Source organism: Callospermophilus lateralis, chromosome 1 (genome assembly GCF_048772815.1).
Source record: "Callospermophilus lateralis isolate mCalLat2 chromosome 1, mCalLat2.hap1, whole genome shotgun sequence".
Classification (NCBI taxonomy): domain Eukaryota; kingdom Metazoa; phylum Chordata; class Mammalia; order Rodentia; family Sciuridae; genus Callospermophilus; species Callospermophilus lateralis.
In genome coordinates, this window is record NC_135305.1 from 221,668,665 (window position 1) to 221,681,369 (window position 12,705).

The window sequence follows — 12,705 nt, forward strand, 5'->3', positions numbered from 1 at the left end:
TCGAGGCTCCACCTGGCCTGGGTCCCCAGGCTCAGCACGCTGGCCCCCTGGGGACCTCGGTGAGGACGGGCCCCAGCCTGGGTGCAGGCCCAGGGATCCCGGCTCTGCCTGGCCCCCGGCCACCTTGGCCCCGCTGCCCGAGCTTCGTCCTGAAGCAGCGTGGGCAGCAGAGCGGGCGGACCCCTGCACCCCGCAACAGAAGACCCCAAGGAAACCAGGCCCCATGACCTCCTGCGTGTGCCCAGCACCTGTGTCACCCGGTGGCCTCCACTGGTGCTGCCCACCTGGCTGCTTCCTGAGCCCGGGGCCTGGCACGCGCTCGGCCAGCGGTCTGCATGGGCCAGAGCAGCCCCAGCCACCTGCCAGAGACCCCTCCCCAGGGGTCAGGCTCCCACTCGTTCCCGCTGGACCGTCCCCCACAGCGGCCCATTAGCAATTTTTAGGAGGAGGCCGCGGTTTGGCCGAGTGCAGGGATCCAAGGATGGCGTCGGGAGCCTGCGCGGCCCTGGGGTCACACACCTTGCCAGGGGACTGTGGCACTGCGGGGCGCCCCGTGTGCCCAGCCACAGAGACACAGGCCTCGGGCTTCTGAAGGCTGCGGCCTCGCCTGGGCAGAGCTGCGGCCAGGCCCGAGGCTCACAGAGGAGACCCAGCAGGGCAGGCGGAGGTCAGAAAATGTCCCCGAGGCCCCATGACTGGGAAGCTGCCCCGCGGTCACAAACGCCCCAGGACCCCCGCCCTGGCTCGGTCAGTGCCAGGGAGGTGGCCATGGCCCATGCACCTGAGTCCTGCTCCCCAGGGTGGCCAGGCGCCAGGAAGGGGTGCCACACTGGGGGACACACATGGAGCACAGGGGACTTGAGGGTCAAGGGGAGCTGACCACCCCCTCAGGGAAGGGTCACCAGCCTGAAGGCCAGTAGGGAGCCACAGCAAGTCTGGGGCCCTGGAGAGGAGGCCGGCCTCCTGGGGTCGAGGACCCGGGGCTCTGCGCTCCGCCCTCCCCAGGCCGCGGGGGCCCATGGCGGGGTGAGCCGGCTCAGGGCCGGGCTCGGCTGGGTGCAGCCTGCCCCCTCGGGGTCCCTGCCCCGAAGGCCAAGCGTGCGAGCTGGCGGGCAGCGAAGCCCAGGAGGCTGACCATCCTGCCAGCAGCCCCGGCGGTCAGCAAGATGGCGTCCCACACGGGATGCATCAGGGGACAGGGCCCAGGGGAGGCCGGTGTGCGCCAGGTGTGCAGCCACCGAGTCCAAGTGCGGACTGGGACACGCGCTCTGGGCGGGGCCTGGGGGGAGAGGGGCAGCAGGCGGAGGTGGGGACAGAAGAGATGGCCCAGGACACACACTGGAGGGACAGGTGAGACCGGAAGACCCCAGAGCCCCGCCTGCCCACTGGGTGGCGCCCGAGAGCCATGCTGCGCTACCGGCCTGCCTGTCCCCTCCTGGTCGGCCACTCCTTGGAGGAGGCCCTGGGACACAGTGGAGGCTGGAGAGGCTCCTGCTGGGACCCAGGATCTCCCGAGTGCCCAGGCCAAGGCCCTGGGTCCTGCGTGTGCGTGTCCTGTGTGCCTGTGCGGTCTCTGTGTCTGGAGCCACAGGGTCACCCGCCCCCCCAGCCCCATGGAGCGTCCCTGGACGGTGACCCGGGGGACCTGGGTGTGCGAGCTCTCCCCTCCAGCATCTCAACTTGGGTCCGGTGGCCACTCAGGGCCAGTCCAGCCCCGTGGGCCGCCCAGCAGGGGACTCACTCCTGCCTGCTCCAGCCTCTGCACCCACCTTCCTGGGTGGCTTTGGGGACGGACGTGGGCCTCATTTTTTTTCCTTTCTTCTTTTTGTGGCTGGGTCGGAGCCCGGGGCTGGGAAGGCCAGCGCTCTGCACGGAGCCGCAGCCCAGCCCTTTTCCTTTTGAGACAAGGCCTCACGAAGTTGCCCAGGCTGGCCTCCAACTTGCCATCCTCCTGCCTCAGCCTCCCGAGTCCCTGGATGGCAGACACATGGGAAAAACGAACTTTGCGCCTCCTCCTCTTGCCCCTCCTGGAGACCACCCAGGTGGCCCTTGACCGTGCTCCGTGTCCAGGGTCGTGCTCCTTGTCCAGGGTCGTGGCGCGAGGTGCTGCTGGGGGCAGTGGTGGAGGGCACCGAGCCCAGCGGCCCCGCCCGCACCTGCCTGCAGAGTTGGTGGGCGCAGCCCCGTCCCCGCTGCCCGGCCCACTGCGTCCCGCTTGCTGAGGGGATTCCCCCGTCCCTCACGGCCCCCTCTGCCTCCACCCCGCCGAGGGGCGGCTCCTCACTGCCGCTCCCAGTCCTGGCCCGGACCAGCCCCGCCGCTGCCCAGCTCCGCGGAGGCTGAGGCAGGAGGACTGCAATCCCAGACGGCAGAGGGCCGCGGTGGCCGCAGCCTGCCCAGCCTGGATAGCAGAAGGCTCGGCGGGAGGGACATGTCCCCAGGACCCGGAGCCGGGCACCCACACCCAGGAGCCTGTCACCTCCTGCCTGCGTCTGCCACCCAACCCAGGGCATTCCGCGGCATCTCGAGGAGGTCACCATCCCGTCACCCCAGCCGCCAGATAGAGGACCTCACAACGAGGTCACAATGACCGTCTGTCCCAGCCCCGCGTCCCTGGGCCTCCCTCTGACCCGCCCCGGTGCCAGCAGCTGATGGGCGAGGCCCGAGGTCAGCCTGGCAGGGGAGGTAGCCGGGCTGGTGACCGGTTCTGCAGGCCGAGCCGGCCCGCCCACCTCCGAGAGGGACCTGGGGCCAGGGACCGGCCAGGGACGCCGCTGCTACCCGCTCTGGGCCTCGGCGTCCCCAGGTTCTGCGAGCTCAGGACAAGGGGCTCCTCAGCGGCTGTGTGGCAGGGGGATGGCGTCCTCTCACCGCTGCGTGAGACCGCTGTCCCCAAGCCCCAGCGTCACGGCCAATTAACAAATGTCTTCGTCTTCACCAAACCTAAAAGGCGGGAGGACAACTGCCTTCCGCGGTGGCTTCGTTTTATCTGACGGAGGCGAGTCCCTCCGCTGAAAAGCCATCTGCGTTTCATTTCTTTTTCAAAAACCCTGTTCACGTCTTTACGCATTTAGCTACTGGCGTGTCGTTCCTATTATTTCTAGAAGGAAACTTTTTACATATTAAGGAAATCAGTCTTTTATCTATCACATCTAAAAAGTCTCCTCAATCCTGTTGGCCTCCCCCTCTGTGAAGGGGCTGAGCAGACGCCAGGGTCCCTGAGACACCTGAGGAGGTGCCGGGAGCTAGACCCCGGGCTTCACACGTGCTAAGCGAGCGTCCACGCTGAGCCACACCTCGGCCTTTTCAAAATTCTAAATTTTGAGACAGACTCTGGTGAAATTGCTGAGGCTGGGCTTGAACTTGCAATCCTCCTGCCTCAGCCTCCTGAGTAGCTGGGATTACAAGCGTGTGCCACCGCACCTGGCAATTATTCATCTTTTAATGAAAGACTTCTGGGTTTAATGTCATGTTTCAACACACTGGGGCCGTCACTGAAGTCCCCTGTTTCCTTCCAGCAGTTGGCCATTTCTAGCTGGTGGGGTGGGTGTCTGGAAGGGAGCCTGTCTAGAATTTATTTGGGTTTTAGCCATTTTAAAACCTCTATGCGCCTGTGGTCCCAGCCACGGGGGAGGCTGAGGCAGGAGGATGGCCTGAGCCCAGGAGTTTGAGGCCAGCCTGGGCAGAACAGAGAGCCTTGTCTCAAAAATAAACCGACAGCCATCTGGAGTCTGACGTCAGGCGGGTGAGACGGCTGGGGCAGAGCCGAGCCTGGGGCCAGGGGCCGGGCTAGTCCTGGCCCTCCCACTTCTTCCTGGGCTCCTTGGAGAGGCCACTTGTTCTCCTCTGCCTCGGTTTCCTCGTCTGTGAAGTGGGATGTGAGCACTAAGGGGACCCATCCTGAGCACCCCGAGTCAGCAAGTGACTGCACCCCCCCAGCGCCTCACCCTTCCGCCTGGCCCTCACCTCCACCCGCTGCCCCGGCGCAGCTCCTGCCTGAGGGGCCTGCTGGGGCAGGGCCTGGACCGTCCACTGCTGGAGGGGACATTCCACTGGCCAAGGGCAGACGTGGAATGGCTGAGGCCACGCCAGGGTCCTGGCCCAGCAGGGATGGCCTGGCGCCTGTCACCTGGGGCTGGAGGGTGCGGGGAAGTGGCTGGGCACACCCCGGCCGTGTGGTCATGAGGGTCAGCTGCCTCCTGTGGGAGGCACGGACTCTGAGTCCTCCGCTGAAACCCCCGGTGGAAAGCCCACCCTTTGAGCAACCCTCCCCATCTCCTGGGTTTCCCAGCAGAGGTCCCAGAGGGCTCTCCTCTACTCAGGCCCTGGCCACCCGAGCAGAGGGCAGTGTGTGCACAGCTGTGTCCCCCTCTCCCAACTCGAAGGCCCCAGAGGGCAGAGTCCACGTCCCGCAGCCCAGGTGGACACAGGCCGACGCTGGGTGGCCAAGTGGTCCCTGGGCCTGAGACCCTGCAGGATCAGCGGCCTCCCTCCGCCCAGCCAGACCGGCTGCTCCGCCTCCAACAAGCCTGCGCCCTGCCCCAGGGCCTTGGCATGTCCGCAGTCGTCCCGAGCCGCCGGGATCCCTCCTTCAGATCTCCCGGGAGGCCACCGCCCCGGAGGGAGGCCCGGCCGCGCCCGCACTTCCCACCACGTGACCGCGGGCATCTACTTACCCGGGTCTGGCCGCCGCCCGTCCCACTGGAGCGGCGGGCGCCATGGAGGGGCTGCGGCGCGGGCTGTGGCGCTGGAAGCGCTACCACATCAAGGTGCACCTGGCCGACGAGGCGCTGCTGCTGCCGCTCACCGTGCGCCCGCGGGACACGCTCAGCGACCTGCGCGCGCAGCTGGTGGGCCAGGGCGTGAGCTCCTGGAAGCGCACCTTCTACTACAACGCGCGGCCGCTGCGCGACCACCAGACGGTGCGCGAGGCGCGGCTGCAGGACGGCGCGGTGCTGCTGCTGGTCAGCGACCCCAGGTGCCGGCGCAGGCCCCCGCGCTGCTCCGGGTGGCGTCCTGCCCTTCTCCACCTTCTTCTCTGCGCGTCCTCGTCGCCGTGGGTCTCTTTCTTCTTGTCTCTGTCTGAATCCGCGTCTGTCTCTGCTTTCTCTCCGCGAGGGCCTCCCGGCCTCCCGGCCTCCCGGCCTCCCCACCTCCCCACCTCCCCACCTCCCGGCCTCCCGGCCTTTTTTTCTTTTGCTACCAGGGATTGAACCCTGGAACCACTGAGCCCCAGTCCCAGCCCTTTTTATATTTTGAGTGAGGGCCTCGCTAAGTGGCTGAGGCTGGCCTTGTCTCTGTGATCCTCCTGCCTCAGCCTCCCGAGCCGCAGGGATCACGGGCGTGGTCACAGCCCCTGCTGCCTCTGCCTTCCGTCCCTGCCTCCTCCCTCCGTGTCTCTGTTCCTTCTCCACCCACTTGTCTCTCCACAGTTTCTTCCTGAAACTTGCTGCCCACACTTGGACCTGGCCACAAGGGGACTCCAGGGGGTCCCCTGGCCGAGGTGATTGAGGAAGGGTCTCCCGCCCCAGGAGGGGTCTGCAGAGCGGTGCTCTGGCCATGGGAATGGCACCTCCAGAGGTGGAGGCCACTGGCAGCTGGGTGGCAAGCTGGGTGGGTGGCAGAGGGGACAGGGGCTGGTCCTGGAGCCTCAGATGCCACCTTGAGGTGTTGAGTGTCACAGTGTTACCCTTGTGACACTTGCCAGGCCTGGTCCACCAAGCTTGGGATATGGTTTGAGAGATGGAGCCTCGGCTGCCATTCTGTTCTGGGAGGCTGGAGGTGGGGGAAGGTCTCTGGGGACAGGGAGAGGCTTGTGGGTGACGAAGGGTGGGGCTCAGGGCTTAGGGCTGAGAGACTATGTTCCTGGCGGAAAACGGTCGCTCAAGGTGCTGGAAGCTGGGAGGAAGCGCCACTCGGCCAGGTCTTCCTTGGGGAAGCCGCTGTCCAGTTGGGGGGCAGATGCGCCTGTCATGGAATGCCAGCTCTTGACCATGGCTGAGAGGAGAGGTGTACACTCTGGTAGCAGTGGCCAGAAGCCTGGCTGGGAGGGACAGGGTCAGCAACAGGAGGGGGGCGTTCCAGGCAGAGGACAGGACATGGCCAGCCATGCAAAGGTCCTGAGGCACCGAGCGGGGGTCCCTGAGGTAGGAGGGAGCTGTGAAGGGCAGTGGGCAGAGGACAGGCCGGATTCGGGTGCCCGAGAGCTGTTCTGCCAACTTGGGGGCAGCGGTCTTGGGGGTGAGCGTGGGGGTCGGGAGAGGGTGGAGAGGATGTTGGCCTCCTCTGGCTCCTGCCCCGCCCTGGTGTTCTGTCCTGTCCTGGGTCCTTGACCACACAGAGCTGGGCTGATGGCAGAGCCCGGCTGTGCCCCCCAGCAGACAGGAAGGACAGGCCCCGGCCCCTCGTCTTTGCCACCCCCTGGCTGTGTGTCCTGGGGCTGTGCACCCAACCTCTCTGGGCCTCGAGTGGGCTCTGAGACCTGGAGCTACACGCAGACAGAGGTGGACAGGGCCCCAGCTGCCCGTCAGAGAAGAGGGGGACGCGCTGGACCTGCTGCCCACTCTGCTGGCTCGGGCCTCACCCGGGCCTGGGCTCCCTCCTGTCTTCTCTGGTCTCCTGTCACCTCTGGTTTCTAAACTGTGAAGTGGGTGGTGACTCTCCCGCCTCCAGATGGCCGCACTGCCCAGGGCAGTCGGCACAGGGCACCTGCTGCCCATGCAGGCCAGCGTGGACGAGGAGGCGCCCAGGGCCCCAGGGCCTCCTGCTGCCTGGTGCGGGCCACTGTCTGCCTGGATTCCAGGCGGGAGGGGGGCGGAGCCTGGGGCCTGGCCTGATCCCTGCGTCCTCCCGGTGGGGACGGGGACGCTCCTGGCTCTTACTTCTATTGTCATTTCACTGGGTGGAAAGTCCCCCAGCCCCTGCAGCCGCCTGCAGATGATTTCAGCACCCACCCCCCTCAGCCCCCAGAGGTGCCCACTGCGTGCCAGACAGGGCTCCCACCTCCCCGGGCGAGTCAAAGCCCAGGTCTGCCCTGCACATCCTGCCTGTCCCCTCCCCTCCCCTCCCCTGCTCCAGCCACACAGGCTCCTCCTGTGCCTCCAACCGCCAGGCCCAGTGCTGCCCCAGGGCCTTTGCACAGCTGCACCCTCTGCTGAGAGCTTTTCCCTAGATCCCATCTCCCCCTCCCTCCCTCCCTCCCTCTCCCCCTCCCTCCCTCCCTCCCTCCCCCTTGGTGTGGCCTTTAATACCTTCTTTTGGTTCATCTGTTTTCTGGGGTGCTGGGGTCTAACCGGCCTCACCTCCTCCGCCCAGCCACGCCCCAGCCCCTCCCACCCCCTGCTTAACCCAGAACTGCACCCACCGCTCCCCTGGGCCGCACCCCCAGGCAGTGTGCGCACACAGTAGGTGCTCAGGACAGCTGACTGCCTGCCCTGGTGGTGACTGGGAGTGGGGGGCCTGTCCTGGCAGGTGGGGGGACGCCTGGGGCGGGGGCGGTGTCTGTCTGAGCCTGGGTCTGTCTGTCCCTCTCTTCAGGTAGTCTGGGCTGGAGGAGGCGGAGCCAGGCTGGAGGGGCCTCCAGGTGCTGCGTGAAGGAGCTGGCGGGCAGGGCACCTGGCCTTACTCCAGGTAGGTCACTCTAGCACCTGGAGCCCAGAAGGGACCTGGGCAGAAACAGGGCCAGAGACCAGAGGACAGGCCTCCGGGCCAGTCAGCCTCCTCCCGGGCTTCTGCCCTTGGGGTGGAGATGCTGCCTCCACTTCTCAACTGCCTCTGGACTAAAGGAAATGGCTCTGAGCAGTGCTGCCCCCAACTTGCTGTGTGACCTTGGGAAGTCGCTCATCCCCTCTGGGCTCTGTGCTGCCATCTTGAAAGGGAGCCTTGGGCTTTGATTGGCACCTGTTCCCCACCTCCCTCTTTGCCTGCAATTCCTGAGTCTGCCACCAGGTGGCCCAACACAGCAGAGCCTGGGGCAGGGGAGCCCCTGGAAGCCACCCCTGTCTGTCCTGGAGGGAACAGGGACATAGGGGTAGGTGCAGGGGCAGCGGCCAACGTCAGAGCTGTTAGGGAAAGGGGAAGGACATGGGCCTGAGAGCCGGTCACCCCCTGGCCTGGGCTGAAGTGGCCTTCCCCTCTGCTGCTGCCCCAGGTCCAGGCTCCCAGGTGCAGGAGAGACCCAGGGCCTCGGGCTGTGGCTGCGCCTCGCACTCTTGATGGAGCCCTGTCCCCGGACGCTGACCTAGGACGTCTGTCCCTGACCAGCTCCACACCCCAGCCGTGGCCTTCCATCTGTGCCGTGACCTGGAAGCCAGTCTCCTCCCTGTGGACAGCCGGAGGGGACCCCGTGACTGGCACACAGGCTGCACCCACCTGATCCCCCACCCAGCTCCGCCTCGGACCATGTGACGGCCACGCCTGCCCCTGCTGCCCCTGCCTGGCGCCCCGTCTCCAACCAGCCCAGGGCAGCCTGGTCCAGGAAGTCCCCTGGGACTGGCTCCTCCCCAGCCACCAGCACTGTCCCCTCTGGTCCCACAGGCCTCCTGCTGTGAACATTCACCAAGTCTCATATGCCAGAGGGGGACCTGGTGGCCCCAGCCCTGGGCTGCTTCTCGAACCCTGTGTCCCTCCAAGTCCCTGAACGTGCATCTGTCCCCCTATCGCTGGGCGGCCTCCCTGTCCCTCTGCGTGGACTCTGGCCTGGGCCGTGCAGCTGGCCCTGGCAGGGTGCTCTCCGCCCTGCGCCTGGCCGGTTCACAGATGGGCTTCAGCTGCCCAGGGCACCGGCCTGGGACTCCCGCCCGGCCCCTGGATCAGGCCCAGCCCAGGCGGGACGGGAGGACCAGGGGGGGTGGAGGACGGCAGGGTCCCTGCTGCCAGGCAGGTGGGGGATGGGGGAGGAGGCGCTTTCAGGGCGTTTGACATTTAACAAACAGTATGCAAATCGCATGCAAATTGCATGCAAATCGCCACCCATTTCTTAAGCTCCGACAGCTCTGGCGTGGTCTGAAATAATAATGTGGGACCTGTCCCTGGGTGATGGCCTGGTGGGGGTGCAGCCTCCTGCCCGCTCCCTCCCTGCCCCTTCCTTTCTCTTCTCCAGGCCCTCCCCTCCCCCTCTCCCCTCCCTCCCCTCCCACTCTCCTTCCCCTCCCCCTCCCCTCCCTCCCCCTCCCCTCCCTCCCCCTCCCCTCCCCCCATCCATTTCTTCTCTCTCCCCTCATTGTCAGAGCCCCCCCAGGCCTGGGATGACTGTCATCAGCGGCAGGACTTCCAGCTTCCTGCTGTCAGCAGGCACAGAGAGGGCCAGGGTGGCCCTTGGTCACACAGCCACATGGAGGGCATCCCTGCCCCAGGTGTCATGCGGAGCAGAGTGGGCAGGACCTGTGGCTCAGGGGAGGTGACTGCGGCTGGGCAGGCCTTCTCAGCCTTGGCCTTGAAGGCAGCGGCTGCCCTGGACCTGGCACCGGCCTGTCCTGCTTCGTCCCCTGCTCAGCGCGGCCGGACTCCAGCCCGGCCTCCCCTGCTGCCCTGGGCCGGCTGCCTCAGCCACCGATGGCAGAACTGGGGTCGGCCTCCCTGGGGTCGGCAGCCTGGGGGCTGTCTGGGGCATGAACAGAATAAAAGTCAAGTTCGACCTCCGACCTGGCTGTGTCCCCCTGGGTGCCCCCCCTCCCGTCCTGGGCACCTCCTCGCCAGGCAGCGGAGGCGGCCGCCCACTCGCCTCGGCTCGGCCCCACCCAGGGCAAGTCTGGGCGCTGGAGTTTCAGGTGAGACTTGGCAGCCGCGTCCTGGGAGGAGCCGCCCGCCAGGGCCCCAGAGGGTGGGAGAGGGCTCCCTGGGTGGAGGGGACCCAGGCGGTTCCGCAGGGGCGTCCAGGCACAGCCGAAACCGCAGGACCTCAGCCCGGCTCGCTCTGCCCCGTCCCTGACCTCGGTCACCCTGCCATTCCAGACTGTCTCCCAGACACCCTGCTGAGCAGGCCTCCGGCCTGAGCCTCCCTGGGGCTGGGTGCGCCTCCCTGTCAGCACTTGCCCTGCACGCGTGGCCCTGGGTCCATCCTAGGACCACCGAGTCCTGGGGACAGTGTGGCGACCAGCTGACGCCCCCATGGGGCCCACCGTCTAACAGAAAGTGTGGGAGCTGCAGGGCGGGCTCCGGGGGGCTCTGAAGCCCCTGGCCCCGCGCCATCCTGCTGAACTCGGGCGAGGCCTCTCCTGGACCAGTTTCCCGCCTGCCCAGAGAGGACGGGCCTGGAGCGTCTTCCTGACAGAAACCCTGGCTGACCCTTGTGCCCCGGGGGGGCTGGGACATCCTGGGGGGGGACCAGCAGAGCCTCCGACCCACCTGGGGCCCTGGCTGTCCACTGAAGGCTGCTGGCCACACAGTGAGGGTTCCAGGCTGTGCCCTGAGGGCTCCTGACTTGGCCCTGACCGAAGCTCCCCAGATGGAGGCCGCCCAGCCTCCACACTTGCTGCCTCCACCTTCCAGCCTTCCCTGCACCTCCCAGTTGCGGGTGGGGGCGGGGCAGCCGCCACCTGGCTTTGTATTCTCAGGACGTCCTGTTCCACTCCTTCGCGACATTAATTATTTATATTATTATTCATCGGTGTGTCTCCCCGCGAGCCTGTGGGCACCGTGAAGGTGGAGGCTGGTCTGGTCACTGCGGGGCGCCGGGACCCAGCAGCCCCGAGTGCGGCTCCAGCCCCGGCTCGCCGAGGCCCTTCCCCCGCCCAGTTCTTGCCACCTCTGTGCCTGGCTCCAGGCTGCCCAGGGGCACGAGGCCCGGGTTGGGATTCCAGGCGCCCTCGCTCCTGCCGCCGTGATAAATGGGCCAAACTCAGAATTAATCATTGCCTGCGCCAGCGAGCCAGCCTGATCCCCACAGATAGAGAGTGTCCTCGCCACCGTCTGCCCAGCGCTTCTCCGGAGTTTATTAGAGGCTGAGAGGCAGCTGGCCAAGAGAAGGAGTCCAGAGGCTTTGGAGCCAGGCAGAGCTGGGTGGGAAGGCCTGGGCTGAGCTGGGCCACTTTGGGCAACTCACTTTCCCTCTCTGGGCCTCAGTTTTCTCATTTGGGAAAAAGGGAAGAAAAAACATTCTCATCTGTTGGGATGAATTGGTCTGTGGGGTGGGGACTGCCTCAAGTAAATACAGTGTAGTATGCAACAGGTGTCCAATAAGTGCTGCAGAATCAGTGGGGGTATTGGAAGCCTAATTATCTCCCCTTGTTGGCAGAATAAAACGGGTCAGAGGTGGAATAGAATCCTCACCCAGTGGACAGACCTGTGTCCCTTAGATGGTAAAAATGTGGGTGGCAACTACAGGTCTGAGCTTAAGAACTCAACAACCACAAAGGACCAATAGTTTGCCAGAACTACTTCCTGCTCCTACAGACGCCAGATGGCCTTACCCTGCTGCAGGGGCACCGCGCCCTCTGGTGGTCAGTGAAAAAGCGACACATCTTAGCAATTCAATGTCATCAAGTTACCTTGGCACTGTCCTCTGGCCACAGGGCAATCTGGCGTTGCAGGCTAGCCGCGGGGTAAAAGGGAAACCGCAGCTTAAGTTAGCTTAGTGATCTTTCCAACTCGATGTGTCCCCCAGCTACTTCAACGCGATGGCCGCCTGTCACCACAACAAATACCTGAGACGGTCACCTCAGGTTCATGTGATGCACGGTTTTGGCGGCTCCAGGCCGGGATCTGCTGGCCATCGCCCGGGGCCTGCGGGGAGGCAGGACATCAAGGCCCCAGGGCGGAGCTCGGGTGCAGCGGGACCAGGAAGCCAAGAGGGGAGGGGAAGAGGGGGCTCCGAGGCCACGCCCCCAATGGCCTAAGGCCTCCCGCCAGGCCCCGCCTCTTAAAGGCTCCACCTCCTCCAGTAGAGCCCCCCCCCCCGCCCCCTCAGGCTCTGAGGGTGGGGGAATGGGGAGAGGGTGCAGGGCGCGTGGCCTGTGCCTTAGGGAAGGGGGACGGTTGGGACCCAGGACAGGCCGGGTGTGGCCACAGAGGGAGCGGGGGAGGGCTGGGATTCTGTGTCACCCCCTCCCGGCTTCTAGGCGGGAGCAGCTGCGAGAAGCCCAGGAGTATCTGCAGGACCTGTGTATTTTCACACTTATTGAGCGCCTACTGCACACCAGGCCCGGCAGGGAAGGAGATGAAGATACCACCCTGAGAGCCCCCGTCCAGCGGGGCAGGCAGACCCCGCCAATGAACAACCAGAGGAGACACTCAGTGGCCAAGGTGAAGACTCCGCGGTGGGCATCAACACAGCCCGGGTCCCGCCCCGCGGCCTCTCTGGCCTCACACCTGAACCCTGAGCTGCTCCTGATTAAACCTCAATTCCAGGGATTAAGCCAGGAAGGACTGGCCGTCCACGGGAAGGAGGCCGGGCCTCCCCAGGGAGAGGGAGGCCAGGAGGGAGGCAGGTGAGTGGCCCTGGGGGTTGATCCCGGCCCAGGAACAGGCGGGAAGACTCCAGGCCCCCCACTCCCCGCCTCCTCTCCATTTCTTAAAAAAAAAGCACACGCCCCCAGGAAACCCAGCCCCCTCGTTTTTCTTTAATTTTTAGTTGTTGAAGGGCCTTCTCTCTGAGCACCGAGTAGGCGCCAAGTGTTTGCCCACTCTCTCCAGCTCATTTTACCCTGTGATAGCTCGGGGGTGAGAGCTGCTAGCACCCCGTTTTGCAAGGGTGACAGCCTGCAAACA